We start from the raw sequence: 15,398 nt of genomic DNA, 5'->3' as shown, positions 1-15,398 counted from the left end.
GGGCATTGAAAAAAATGTAGTAAAATCTACTGGCAATCATTACACACACATGCACATACACATGCAAGCTGTCATCAGCAGAAAATGCTTAAATGATCCTAGACGTTGCACATTAGTTTGACCATCCTTCTAAAAGCCCCCTAGGAGGATAAAGATCCTGACAGTTCAGTCAATTTCTGGATGTTTATATGTTACTCACAGAACAGAGAACTGGTACTCTATGAGAAACATCTACCAGACACAATGGTAGTTCAACTGACTTGCTATCATCAGATGTTATTACGTGGGTCAAGCACAGTACTACTAAAGGCAGAGAAGATAGCTGGGCACCTCTGTAACATACGTGTGTTCAAAAATCTCTCCCTAACCAGATGCAACTGCACTGAAATTCATACATATAAAATTCATGGTAATGCGGCAAAACAAGTATTAAAAGGATTATTAAGACTATTTTCTGACTTTTTAAAAAAAATTAGATATTAATGTAGGACCTCTCTGGTTATCTCTGTATGCAATCATAATATCAAATGAAACAGACAACAGAAAAGACACGTACTTTGGACTGAAGAGTTATAATTCACTTGAGAGGTTCTGCCAATGTCACAAACAAGAAAAGTGCAGCTCAAGTGGCTTATAAAACAGTAAGTGCCCCGAGAACGAATGACAGGTTTTTACAGGCTGGAAAACCAACTATTACTGTATTTCTATTTCCATGTTCTTAGTAGAAGAAATTGAAGAAGGCTATAGGCTTGAAACATTCTTCAGTTTTCCGAGAACTTTTATCGATGTCTAATATTGGGAACTTTTTGTTTACTAATGTCAGAGTACTGTAACACAGTGACACAGCTGCCATATTTTTACGAAACTGATGGTCAGTTGCTGCCCATGAGATCAGTCATGTTTCTTGGTATTCCCCACTCTCAACAGCACTATTTTCATATGTTTGATCACACAGTGATCTCATTAATTAAGCCAGCAGAGCAGTAACCCTGTATTAAAAAAAAAAAAAAAAGAAAAGAAAACCACCAAGCCAAACCATCTAGTGATTCAGGTTTCTGAAATTACTTTCTGATAGGACAGAGGAGTTCCAATGCCAGCACAAGGAAGCAAGTAGGATCACCAGTTTCAGCAGTAGCTGACCATTAGATGGGCTTAGCCTGTTCCCTTTATTTACTTTGGGTGTAGTTTTACAGTAAGGTCACCTGCCCATGATTACCTGTCCCATAATAATACAGACAATACAATGAAAAATGAGTCTTATTAAAAAGCATTCTAATTTGGTACAATACAAGGTAATTACAATGTAATGGTACATTACAAGACCTAAGACGACTACCTGTCCCAGCCTCTCTTGTTACAGAATTTATCACAGAAGAGTGTTCCACCTTCCACATTTGGATTTATCACTATCCATAGTTAGCAGTAATTACTTTCTAACATGAGTAAGTGGTGTAACCCTGTTCTGACATTGCTTATATAAAGCCACACTGTAACACTGCAAATACCTTGGCTTGTAGTCAAATTAAGAAACAGACACTTAAAAACAAAGTACCCTCCCAAGGATCCCAACAAAGCAGAAAGGAGGCTCATCTGCAAGACATGTCAGAAAAAGAAGTGGATTGGTGCTTAGTGCTAGCAACCAGGGAATTCAAAGCTTACAGAACTAATCATCTTTCTTCTTTTATGAGCAAGAGTCTTTACTCAGCAGAACCCACACAGAAGATAAAATGCTACTACATCATGACCATTTTCACTTATTTGCCCCCAGTTACCTAATCGTTCTGTCAGAATCACAACCAGCTTAATAGCTTTTGCTTATAAATTCCCTTTTGTTATGTTTTAATAGCTACTACTCTCTTCTGATTAAAGGCAACAAATTAGAACAATGCTTAACTCATTTAAAATAAAATATCCTTACCTGAAATAAGCTACCTTGGGATCCTATTTCCTTGCAAGGTAAAACAGGGAGATGCCTATGAAGCTTCTCTTTTCAAAACAAAACACTATAGTCACTAATTAGTCCCCTATAACCCCACGATATTACCACAAAATGAATCAAGTTATCAAATGTTCACAACTGCATACACCAAGCCATAGCTTCCTATAAGAGGCCTACAGTTTGGTTGCACAAAGGACAACAGACATTTCCGCACAACGAAGAGTTTTTATATGAGTCAATCATTACATTGCAAAATATTAGACTGACAGTCTCACAGCTGATTCTCTCTGCACGTTGTAAGCCAAATTCAGTCCATTTAACAAAGCAGAACCTAGCACCACCACCACTATCCACAAAAATTTATACAGAACCACAACACAATCAATTACAAAACTACTATCACTATACAGTATCCCAAAATATCCTATTTCACAAAAGACTTCTACCTACACCTATGCATTAAAATGGGTATCAAAATCTCCCCTCTATTCACCTCTATTTCAAATTCAACTTGCACTTCCCATAAAAATCAACTGGCTCCAGTCTCAGCACCACTAGTTACACTGTCATTTATATACACATTAAACATGTCCTGTATGCAAATTTGGAAAGTTTAAAATTCTTTTTAACGGGCTAGCAAGTGCCCAACCTGTGAAAAACAATAACTACCACAGGGGAATGTTGCACCCCTTACACCAGATAAAGTTCCTTCATTATCTTTCTTTAAGAGCAGATAAACTCACTCAATCTTACATAACTGTGAATTATGTTAAACAGATTTGTATTCAGAAATTTTTGTATGTCAAAGAACATACTTCTATTAAAAAAAAAAAAAGTAATTTATAAGACCTATATTGGGGAAGATAAAATATTGGAAAATACTACCTGAATGCAAGTAATAAAACCTGTCCAGTGATACCCATGGACATAAAGAGACAAAGCAATGTTCTCTGGTAATAGTAGTCCACCAAAAAAAGAGCCACTGCCACAAACCAGAACACATTATACATGGCCCTCCCAACTAAGGATCTGTTCACAGAACAGAACCGCTAAAAGCTTATGATTATGATTACGAAACATTAACATGTTTCAAAAATAGCTTAGTTTATATTTACGAAGACTGAAACTGTATAAAAAACCCACAGAAATTAGGTACCCTGCTCTCATTAAAATTCAGTAAGAGCTAGATACCTAAATTCTCTAGGCCCTTAGAAAAGTCTCATTAGAGTCAAAGCAAAAATCTACAAAGAGACAACAGATGCAACAGTGGCCAGGCTCCATCCAAATAACATTGGTGTTATTTTGGGTAAATTATGGCGCCTATAATGCAGTAAGCAAAATTAAGTCAACTCTTTGCCAAAGGCAGTGTTGACCCATTTGTTTGGACTGCTTTTTAATGAGTAGTGCCTGATAGAACTACAAAGGCGGGGCTGGGCGGGGAGAGTAAATGCTTCTAACAGATTCTAAGGACTTTAATAAAATGAAAAAACAAATTTCTACCTCATTGTCCCAAATGATAAGGCTGCTGGCCCTGATTCTCAAATGCATTACATACTGTCTAATTGTTTCTCAAGTGTCCAATCTTAAAATTTCCCCAAAATCATCATGGGAGTAGTTTTATTCTTGTGACTTCGAATGAGACATATCTCTTCTTGAACTGTAATCCCTTACCACTTCTTTAGTTTACTTACATCAACATCACCAAATCTCTTTTGTGAACAGCCCCAAATAGAACTAGTGGGGATTGAATTAGTTGTGGTGAATCATGCAGTTCTTCCTGTGGTCTCAGAGAATTTCTCCACCTCTGCTGGACACACCAGAGTCGAGACAGAGAGGAGAGATCTATCATTGTCAAGGTAACTTTAGCCAGATGCAAATACAAGAAGAGCCACAAAACCAAGAGCTGAAGCTGAAGAGAGAGACTTAGGATCCCTACTCAACTATTTCTAGATCAAATGGTTTAGGACAGTGAATATCTACATTACAAAGAATTTGAGGGAATATCCCCCAAGCACAAATGTTTCTGCACTATCACTTTATATGCACCTAGAAGGTTTTGTAGATGTAGTTAATTCATTGTACAACAGGGTTTCCATCAGTTCAATGTTCCAAGCACATTACACATATCTTGGTACAAACCTGCTACAAACCCAAAAGTAACAAAGGCATGTATTTCCTCCACATGAAGAAAGTATGCAATATTAGTAGATCCTAAACTAAAATACAGCAGGTAACAAACCACATGCATTACTTTGGAATTCAAGACCAGATGAACAGCCAAAAAGATCCAGAGATTATAGACTGCTTTGACAGAGGGCACACATCAAGTCTAAGAACAGATGGAGCAATAAGTGTTTATAATTCTTCTAGATGTTTCCCTTCACCATCCCATATAACTTCTGCCTTTCCGTGACTGAGTCAACCTAAATTAAACTTCAGCCAAGATGTTTTGGCCAGATCCCCTGCCTTGGATAGGTAAGGGAAAGTAAGGAAACGACACCACTTAGATCTCATGAAAAGGAAATGTGGACCCACACAACAGCCATATACACACTGCAAAGCAGAGTGTAAGTTTGCCTTCACAGAAAAATAATTACAGTCTACTTCTCCCCACACATCTCTAACTGAAGTCATGATTCAGAGGTGGCTTTGAAAATATATACTGTGAAACTGTGATACACTACAGGCTAAAGGATTTACCTTTATTACACTACCACAGAAAACATGAAATGATACTGTCAATGATTCATAGTATTTGCTTAATCTGCTAACCATAATCAAATGAAGATGTTCGAAGTTTAAGAACTGATTAATGACAGCAGCTCATCATAATGAAAAAAAAAAAAATTACAATACTTAGAAGCAAATCAGTGTTTTGTATTGCACAACCCCACAGGACACTCTGCATTAACATTTACCAAGATTTAACTATTGTCACTTCATCAAACATTCAATCAATAAACAGATTCACATGAAACAACAAAAAATCAGTTAGGAGAAGAGTCAAATCTTCAACTAACATAAACCAGAGTTATTCAGTTCACATAAGAGAAGCCAGACACACTAACAGCTGAGAGATTCTGCCTTTGCATACTCATGTATGTAACTTCATTGTAACTTCAAAACCTTCTGGAAGGGAATTCGCAGTTTAAACTAAAAAACCACATAATCAGAAATGCTGCACCTTAATAGCTTATCCAGACACTTAGGCCAGAGACAAAAACCTCTGGACACTGCTTTAGCTGCTTGTCTAGCTGTCTACCAAAGACCGTCTGCATGCACCACAGCAGAGCTCACAGAATGGGTGGTATGCTTACACCAGAAACTTCGTTGTGGAGTCATGTAGCCTAAGTCTCCTTTTCACATGCAGAGATAGTTTACTTTAGGATGATAGTCCTAATACTCCCCACCTTCAACTCCTGACAAATATTCTTGTAGAAATTCTTATTCCTACTGTATAGCTGCTTCACTTCTTCATAAAGCAACTTAACTAACTTACAGCCTACTCTCTTAACGAAAAACTAAACTCAACAGCAAGAAATGACTGGCTAACAGCTGGGGGTTGAGTGTACCACAGACAGTCAAAAGGCGTCATCACAAGTCACAAGTTAGGCTAAGCTATGCCACGAGACTTTTCAGTGAAGAGGCTAGAGCACAAACATATGATCCTTTCTGATGACTTTGCTGCAGAAGGCAGTGGCCTTCAGGAAAACAGGAGGGCAGACAGCTGCAATCAGAAGTTTAATTGCTTTTTAACCCCATAGCCACAGTCACAGCAGAGAATGCCCAAGATCAAGTAAGTCCATGTTTGCTACACCTGTGGATTCCACTGTACATTTCGGGCACAGATAACTGACTCATGACAGCACTGACTGCTAACGGATTATGTTTCCACACCGTGACCTTTACTACATGTATTAATCACAGTTATTGAACATCATCTTCACATTAGATCCTGAAAAACAAAAGCCATAATGAGAGGTAGGCAGGAGGAAAGGCATTTGCCATATTACTGACTGGCCTTGTCTTTACTTAAATGGGGAAAGAAGAAGAGGAGGAAGAAGGGAGAAGATTGTTTTAAATACAAGTTGCTTATGGTAAAGTATCAATGAAGATAAGAAAAAGGTATAATTTCTGTAACAACTAACTTATTTTTAACACCTTTCCCAAAGATCCCAGCTTTAAGTGATCCACCTGGGTGCTCAAACCCTCCAGTGATACATAGGAAACATTCTCTATCAAGTGGAGACAAACAGGAAAATGTTTACGCCTAAGAAGTGATGAATTTACATGTGTCAGAAACAAAACAATTTTCAGTATTAGTCTTCTTATTCTGCTGTATTTGCAAACTACCAAAGCTGTGTTTAAGTAAGTCTTACTTCTTCCTCCTATTCATCCTTATTTTATCTCGCAAATAAGGCGTAAGCTTTTCTCTGCTGCTACTTTCATGACAAGTGATCTTTGTGTCATAACATTGCTGCCATTTCCATGACAAGCCACCTTTATGTCATAATGTGTTTACTACTCCACCAGAGGATCAAACAAATAAAAAACTAAACGGATAAAGTTCAAAAGAGGTGGAGGTCCAGGAAACACTCTTTATACATAGAGAACTTCAATTGCAGCAGAAAACACAAAAAATATAATAGGCATTTTATTAAGTAATTTGCAAAAATGTTCTCAGTCATATGAAGAATGAAAAGCCTCCTTCTGAAAAGGATCACTGCTTCACAGCAATATTGCTAATCAGGACCATGAAAATTGCAGGTAAAAGCACAGATATTTTTTAAAGTTGCTACTGTGCACATTCTGACCTTAACTTCAAAAGTCCAACAAAAATCGAGAAAATACATCTGCAGATATTAATTGCATATAGACCTTTGTCAAGAATATATTTAATAGAAGAATGCTAGCTGAAGCACTTTTTCTCTAGTCAATTTTTAAGCCTCAGGTGTTGGTGAAAGCATTTTTCAAACTTGACAAGAAACGCTCACAGACCACTTCAGAAATGAACAAAAGAAGAGATCTAAGACTGCTTTGAACACACTTTTCTGGCAAATGTTCTATGAAACACCACAGAAATACCAGTCCTCAAGCTGAGACATAACTCATGAGAGAAATACTGTATTTAATCAAGCTTTACCCTCACCTCTATCAAGTCCACATATGCTGTATGACACACTTAACTTTAGATTCATTTTTAAATGCTCATTATCCATACAATCTTTTTGTTTTCTATTACGGATATATGTAAGGGCATAAAAATCTCCCTCCAATCCTGTCCTTCTGGTCACCTCTTTTATTTCCTTAGAATAACAAGAGGACAAAAGAAACAAAGTCAACGACAGTAACAGAGCAATTAGGTTCCCAAAGAGAAAGCGTGTCTTTATTTGCACAACAATACTAACTTACACAGAAGACACTGGCCCACCCCGAACATGTAACTGGAATACTACTAAAGGAATTAAATTCCGGTACAACGTTTATTGACTGGGTCTTAGGGCCTGTGGTTAAAACCAAGTAACACTGAAGAAATCTAAAGGAAAAGAGAAAAGAATGCAAGCAGAACACCACCGTGTCATAGATCCCATATCAATTTTTTTACAGAAAGCACGCAGATTACTTAAAATGGTAACACTAAAAAAAAAAAATCTCTATAGCTTCGATTCTTCAGTTGGTTATTTACTTACCTATCTAAAACATTAATCAAAAGACATGTTAAACGAAACAGTGCTAACCTAAAGTTCGAAAAGTCTGAATATCAAACATACGCAGCATATACCAAGGAAAACCAACTTCGGCGCGATCTATCTAGTCTTGCTGACACTTAACCACTCTCTTTACTTGACCATAACGCACACTTGGGGAAAAAAAAAAAAAAAAAAAAACAAAACAATCAGTTAACTGTAAGTTCAGTTCGAGTTTAGAAAAGCTGAAACTTTTCCAGCCGTGTGCAGTTTGTTGTTCCACCACCACAAATTTGTGGATGGGGGGAGACAAAATTAAAAACTCCGTTTCTCCCCGCACCACGGACGTAATGAAACGTGGTCGTGGGGGAGACACGGCATCGTGTTCGCGCGGGCACACAGACGGGCGCCGGCAAGGAGCACCGGCGGAGGGTCGGTCGCGGGCCGCCCGCTCCCTCCGCGGCAGCGCTCTGCCTCGGCAGCGCCGCGCGGGTCTTCCGGCCTTGCCGGGTGGCGCGTAGGCCTCGGCGCCGCGCCGCCCGCCGCCTCCACCAGCAAGGGCGCCGGGGCGGGCGCGCAAATCCAGAAGGGCCCTATTCTCCCCCTCCGGCCTTTCTGGGAAGTTTTCGCCCCGGCCGACAGGCTCTAAAACGTCCCCGCTTGGAGATCCAGCCCCGCGGCCTCCTTCCCCCTCCCCTCCACAAAGCAATGGCTGCGCCGCTCACAGCGGCGGGCTGCGCAGGGCCCCGTACCTCGACGGCGGGGGGCGAGCCTCGGTGGCGACAGGCAGGGGAGCAGCCGGGGCATGCCTCAGGGCTGGGCTGGGCCCGTCACCCGGCTGCTCCTTCCCTCCGCCACCATGTCACGCCGACCAAACATGTCTGTGCGCCTGTCTGTGGCGGCGGTGACTTCCTGATCCTCCGCCGCCGCCGCTCGCACCGGCAGAGGGACGGGAGAGGCGACCCCCCCGCCGCCACCGGCGCTTGCCACCGCCTTCCTCTGCCCCGCGGAGGCGCGGGGACGGGCACCGCTGCCCTCCCGCCGCGCCCGGGAGCTAGCTGCAACAGTGGCCTGCTGCCTGCCCCCGCCTACGGCAGGGGAGAGAACTTTTCGAGGTGCCGACCACCGCCGTCCCCGTCTCCCGACGGGGCAGACGAGCTGCGTCTACCTGATCATCCGCGTGTGTATGCATCCTCGCTCCCGCCCGACCAAAAAAAAAAAAAAAAAAAAATTTCCGCGCACACCGGAAATAAAATGCTTTTTGCTTGGAAGGCGATTACAAAATTGCAATCGCATGTTTTGTGCTACTCCGCTTCACCGACTGCTGCAAGGCGGGGACGGGGGGCGGGGGGGGAGGCATGATTTCTACAGGGAAAACGGGGGCGGGAGGGGAGACGAGCTATTTTGGGAAGTAAATCGCGACACCTTTACAGCAGGAGTGACTGACTGCACAGTTAAAAAACGGAGACTGAAAAGCAACAGGAGCCGCAGCCTGCCGGGCGAAGTCCCAGCCCCCCCCCCCCGCTGTGTGTAGTGCTTCTGACAGGCAGGCAGGGAGATTATCCGGATCATGGCCTCCCTGGCTCTGCCGGTTAACGCCGCTACTCTCACTGGCAAGACCGCTCCCCCGCGCACTATCTTTCTCCCTCCCCGTGCCTCCCCACTTCCCTTTCCTCCGCCGGGTCTACGCGAGCGTGTGCCACAGCGGAGAAACAGCCCCAGCGCTCTCCCGCCGCCGGACACCGTGAACTTCACCCTGCGACCCCCGGGAGCCGCCGAAACGCAGGCCACCAGGCGGCCCACACCAGGTGGGGCAGCAGGCGAGGCCGCCCCCGGCCCGCCGAGCTGCCCCGGAGGCGTGTGTGTGGGCTGTCGCTCGCCCGGATCTGTTTCTCTCCCGGTCGAGTCGCCCGGAGCCTGTGACACGCTCGCTTGGCGGCAAGACCAAGGGGTGCCACGAGCTGGTGGCTGTCGCCGTGCGAGCCCGCCGGCCGCGCCGGTGAAAGACGCCAGCCGCCCCGCCGCACGCCGCAGCACGGCGGCTACAGACGCGCGGGCACGGCGCCCCGCCGCTCCCCCGTCCCTCCCGCGGGTGCCGCTGACTCACAAGCCAGCCACCAGCGACGCCTTGGGGTTTTTTCCCTCGCACCCTCCCACCCCGGAGATGTGCATCGTGATTATTCCAGAAATACCAGATCAAAACTTTCTTCTCTCCACCCACTGGGGGATATATATATTTGGGAAGGCCGGGCGCCGGAGAAGGTGGGGAGAGGAAGCAGGTGGCACGACGGTGCCCGGGGCCAGCGGGGACGTGCTTGGGGAAAGGGAGGGAAGGTGGGCACGGTGTGTGCCGGCGCCGTCACTAACAATAAAGGACGGCGCAGGCACCGCCGTGTCAGGGACGGGGAGCGGGGCGGGGGGCGGACCAAGTTGTAAGTTATATTTACCTTCCGCCCGGGAGGAGCGCCGTGCTGGATTGTCGCTCCTCTCCCCCTCGGTGAGTCACCCGAGTCCGGAACCGGAGCGAGGGACTAGATTATGAACATGACTCATTGATGACAGCCATTCCCTCCTCTTCCTAAACTCCTGCCCCTCCTCCGGCCCCCTCCCGCCGCCTCATCTCACCGACACCACCTCTCAGGAAGCGGCGTTCCCATTGGTCCGCCGGCGAGGGAGTGCCCGCCCCCCTGCGCAGAAAGGCCGGCTCTATTGGCGTCGGCTAACTGTCGCTCAACCGAGAGGTTGGGGAGGGGAGGTGTGCGGGAGAGTGGCGGACGGGGAGTGTTGTGTCAGCGAGCGCGCGCACTGGCAGAGCCCCGCTCGCGTGCTTGCCGTGCGACCGCGGGGCGGCCTGGGCTGCCGCTCGAGGTTCCTCCGCGCCCCTTCACCCCTCCCAGCTCGCCTGTGCTGGGGGGGGAGAGGCACGGGAGCGCCCTCCGTGAGAAAGCGGCAGGGCGCGGGCGGCGGCGGTACTCGCGGGAGTAATGTGGGGAGAGGTGAGGAAGGTGCTGGAACTCCGCCGTGCCGCTGCCCCAGCCCCAGCCTGCCGGGGCGAGCCCGCCGCCGCTGGGGGGGCGGGGAGGAGCCGGCCTGACGGGCGTTGGGGTCTGCTGTACCTGGTGGCTGGGGCGGTGGGGGGTCGACTGTCTCCCTGCCTTTAAAAAAAAAAAAAAGGGAGGGGAAAGAGACATGGAACGGCGTTGTCATTCGTCCCGAAGCTTACACCCGGTCTCCGATGGCGGAGAGGGAGGCTGCTGAGGGCATTCCAGCTGAACCGGCCTGTCAGTCAGGCGGCTTCTCCCTCCCAACGGCCGCCGGCGAGGAGGAGGCACCGCCGGGGCTGGCGGGCGGTTATTCACCACATGCCCTCTCGGAAGACTTGGCTGCTTCTTGTCGCAGGTCTGGAGGCGGCTGCAAAGTAGTCGCCAGATACAATAAGGCTGTGTGAAGAGCGGAGGTGGATCTCTTGTTTCTTAGGGATAGGAAGGGTAAATGGTGCAATTATGTTTGTTCCGTCTTGCTTGCTTCCGTCCTTTTAGCTTCTTAACAGTTGCTTTGGAAGTATACTTTTCAACTCCGCGTGCTGGTGCTGTATTTCTTGTAATGCTGTAGATAGTTTACCTGATCTGCAGCCAAGCGTTGCAGAACTCTAACGTTGTTTGCAGAAGTTTTACCTGTTAATGTAACAAATTAAAGTAATGGGCCCGCCAGTCTGAGGGGTATTTTTGAACACCAGTCGTAGAATCAGCTTTAAAAAAAAAAAAAAACCAGAGCCGAACGACCATACGTGGTGTTATATGTAATTATCTTTTTTTATCTTGTCATATGGGAGGTATTCGCCATTCTGAAGCTAGTGTAGGTCTCTTACGGTGGATTTCACTTTGTGCTACGGAGTAAAAATGTTAAGAGGAACTTCAGAATTAAAATCAGTAGCTACTACAGATGCTCCGGTGACCGCATTTAACATTGAGTTCCTCTGCTGTGGCCAGGTGGAGTAGTAGTTAAGGACCTGAAGCAATGCTGGGAGCATCAAATGCACCTTGTCGTCATTAAGTGACAGCTATTTACTTGGTGTTTAGCTTGGGGCTTTTTTTTTATTCGTTGAATAGGAGCAGTAATCACCCAGATACAATGCTGGCTATACAGTGCTAATTACTACTGTTTCTGTAGTTTTCCAAGGTGTTACTACTTAATCGTTAGCTTTGTCTTTTTTTTATGTAAAGGGACTACCAAAATGCTGAAAGGTAAGTGTGTAAGAATTAGTGCTAACTGTACAGCACTAAGTATAAAAAAAAAGGCTATATTTTAGGTTCACCATTGTCTGTGTGAAAAATATTTACTTGGGAACCAAATCAAAGAAATGGAAACATAGCCAATATCATTATGTAAAACTTTTGATCCACCAGTAATTTATAATTTCAGTTTTAGCTTTAAGTATGAGTTGCAACCGATGTCTTAGAGATAAAAGAATTTAGTTAACGTTCTTCGAAAATTATGCTAATGGAAATGAAAGGGGTAAAGGTATTCTTCCTTTTTGCTTTTTTTTTCCTCATACCCTGTTGTAACTCTCATTAGGCAGTCTTGTCTTTTCTTTTTTTTCCTCTTCCATTCCCCAGCGTAAATCTGAGGGCCCTTCGCCTTTTCTCTCTCCAGAAGAGAAAACAAGCCTTGTAATGGAGGGGAAGCTTCCTTGCAAGACAGCTCCACTGCTCATGGGACTCGGTAGCACTCAAACCATTCTAAACCAGGCTGAGCCATTCTTTTTTTGTAGAAAGCATGCAGAAAAGAAAAAGGAATATAAAATTAATCTTTCAGGCAAAAGAAAAAATGTTCATTTGACTTTGGGATAAATGCACCTATGTTTAGGTAATGATTACATTTATTTTGGGAAGGCAACCAGTTTCATTTTGGGGCAACAAAAACTCCAGCTGAATGGGCATGTTGCTGATGTCAATCAGAAGGCTTTTTCTTTTTGTATTTTGATGAAGTATCATTTAATCTCATTGTAACGTGTATTGAGGGGTTGGAAAATACGTTTTTTGTCAAGGCAGGCATGTTCAACTCATGAAAATCTTTACTGAAATTGGTAGGATCAGTAAGGGTTTACTGTATGAGACTTGGGTGGCTGAAGCTTCATGCATAGTGAATATGCAAACATGGTAAATAATCACATGCTAAAGGATAAATTAGTTTTCCTCTCATTGATTTGTCCAGCTTATCAAAAGAAAAAGAGATGAGGACCCTTAACTGAATTAATGCTTTGGATGCTGCTGACAACAGTAAAATTGCATGTAAAATTTTCAAACTAGGTAAAGTACCATGATGAGAAGAGGTACCATTTTGAGTAGTTAGATGTGTCGTTGTGGAACTAAAGCTTGTGTATGTGAGGCATGATACCAATATAATTAAAACTGTTTAGAAACCAATATAATTAAAACTGTTTAGAAACCAATATATCAGTGGAACACTTGCAGGGACACTATTATACCAAAAGAAGGTCATTACCATCAAGGAGTTGCAGATACTTACAGCAACCTCACCATTACCACCTCAAAACCCCTGCTCTAACACTTTGTGGTGGTATTTCTGTGTTTGGTACCAACTCCCTGCCAGAGGTTGCAGCAGAAGTGGCAGAAAGGAGTATTGTTCCATGCCTCAGCCAGTTCCTAGCAAAGTGCAGCTGCTTAGGTTAGGTGGCCAGTGAAAATGTATTTAAGCTAGAATATTCCATAAAGATGACTTCATGCTCAGGTTTCTATATAAATAACAAAACAGAAAAAATAATTTTTTACATATCCAGGGTAGTCGTAAGTAAGCAAACTTAGACTTGCCTTATGCGTTTTTGCTTATGTCTGCTGCTTTGGTGGATAGTGTTCATGCCAAAAAGCAAAGAGAAAAAGCATACTTGTTTGAACTTTAATCAAAGCCTTCAAAGGTGAAAATGGGGTAAAGGCAACATACTTCAGTTTTACAGTAAGGTAAGTTCATTGAGATCATCATCAGATGGAGAAATAAGATTGGCCTGCATGAGTTTGCTGCATTAAAGTGCAAGTGTCTTGTCTTTTACACCAAGATAGTTCATGAGCTTTGGGTAACTAACATAGAACAAGCAGGCTTTTTCTTTTTTTTTTGTTAAGCAGTGAAGGCAAACCCTGTGATGATTAAAGAAATAATTGAGATAAGAAACCCTGGAAAGTGTCTGTTTTGCTGGTATTCCCCACAAAAGTCTTCTCATGACCTATCCGTTGTGTACTGGGAATGGTACTTTTCCTAAAGTATGTGAATCCTAGAGGGAAGGATACTCTTTACCTATCCATCTATTCATCCACAGTATGTAATATTGTGAGTATGCCATACTCCACTGAAGTGATGCATCTCAGACTGATAAGATTGGCAACAAAGTAATTATTGGAGCTGGTTAGAGTTTTTCCTTCTCTTATGGAAGATGTAACTTTTCTAATTTAAAAGTAAAATTTCTGTTCTAATACAACTTTCATGATTGTGCTTGGTACTCATGCACTTTTCCCTCCAGCCTTTTTTTCTGGAGACATACATGTTCGTTTAGCTGTCTTCATAGGTCTAAAAGAAAGACCATCTTTCAAAGTAGCTTCACTTGCTCTAAAGTCTCAAGGTATGTTTGTGAGTGTGATGTTGAAAAGATAATACTCAGCTGAGATCTTCTCAGGACTTAGTAGAGGGGACTAATTATCTCCTTTGTCTAAGAGCCTTTCTGAATGCATTCCCAAATGAAGTCTGTGCATGAGAAAGGTGGGTCGGCTTGCAGTGATAATGTGGGTGTTCCTATTAATTTTGTAGTTCACAAAATTCCAGAGTTTGGTTTGATGTCATATATTAAGGGAGAAGAGATGCACACTGGTGTTGATCTCTTTCTTTGTTTTTTTTCAGGCTGCCATTTTGCTTCCTAACCAGGTGGTCCCAGTTTTGTGTTTGTGTTTTTGCAAGAGTATCACTTTACACTTGATTTTATTGAATTTTATCTTAATGGTTTCCGAGCTTCTCTACAATTTCTCGTCATCATTTTCCATTCTAATCCTCTCTTCTAAGGTGCTCACCAAATCCCACTAGTTTTGTGTCAGGTGCAGATTTATAAACAAACTCATCACTGAAGCAATTGAAAAGAGTATTGAATAGAACCATGCCCAGATGGATTTCTCTCTGACTCTGAGGTGTCCTCAGTTATTAAGCATTCATTCCTAGGTGCTAACCTGTTCTGGTTCTGGCAGCCAGTTAGCTTTTTGTATGTTTTTGGTAAGATAATCTGTTTCCTAGTTTTGGCTGTTCCTGGCTTGTTAAACTGCCTGCTGGAAGAGGTCAAACAACTTTTGCTCAGTGGGGCAAACCCAGAATTCTGAACCAGTGCCAGCAGTTCTTGGAGAGTCCCTTTTGCTGTCTTCTTGTGGTTAATAGTATTCCTACTGCAAATGTGAATTTACCCATCTTTAAACAGTCTCCAAGTTTGTCTCCGAGTACAAGAAATGGGAGTAAAAATCTATGGTGATTGGTTTATTCTGGTGCTCCCGGTATTAGAGTTGTGCTAATTGCAGGGCAGTGGGGGGATAAATACGGAAAGCTACCACTGTAGAATTTTGATCCTGTGAGCAACAAAGGTTGTGAATGTACTAGACTGGGAAAAATAAATTCTTTGTTGTATGATTATGAAGGCTATGGTGATTCAATTTAGTCAAAGTGAAAAACAAGTGTAGAGAACCATTTTTTTTTCGTCTGATAACACTCAACTCAATCCAGGCTGC

The 15,398-nt window shown here is 43.6% G+C and overlaps 1 protein-coding gene across 1 annotated transcript in view; it reads right to left on the bottom strand.

The window, feature by feature from the left end:
- SMARCA2 (SWI/SNF related, matrix associated, actin dependent regulator of chromatin, subfamily a, member 2) overlaps positions 1–10,108 on the bottom strand; it is a 121,195-nt gene extending 111,087 nt beyond the window's left edge. Inside the window, exon 1 of the mRNA XM_059834444.1 lies at positions 10,074–10,108. The gene's annotated coding sequence lies outside the window, so the exon portion shown is untranslated. The remainder of the gene's footprint in view (positions 1–10,073) is intronic.
- Positions 10,109–15,398: the final 5,290 nt, after the last annotated feature.

This window comes from Gavia stellata, chromosome Z (assembly GCF_030936135.1).
Source record: "Gavia stellata isolate bGavSte3 chromosome Z, bGavSte3.hap2, whole genome shotgun sequence".
Classification (NCBI taxonomy): domain Eukaryota; kingdom Metazoa; phylum Chordata; class Aves; order Gaviiformes; family Gaviidae; genus Gavia; species Gavia stellata.
This window is presented reverse-complemented; position numbering and strand designations above follow the sequence as displayed.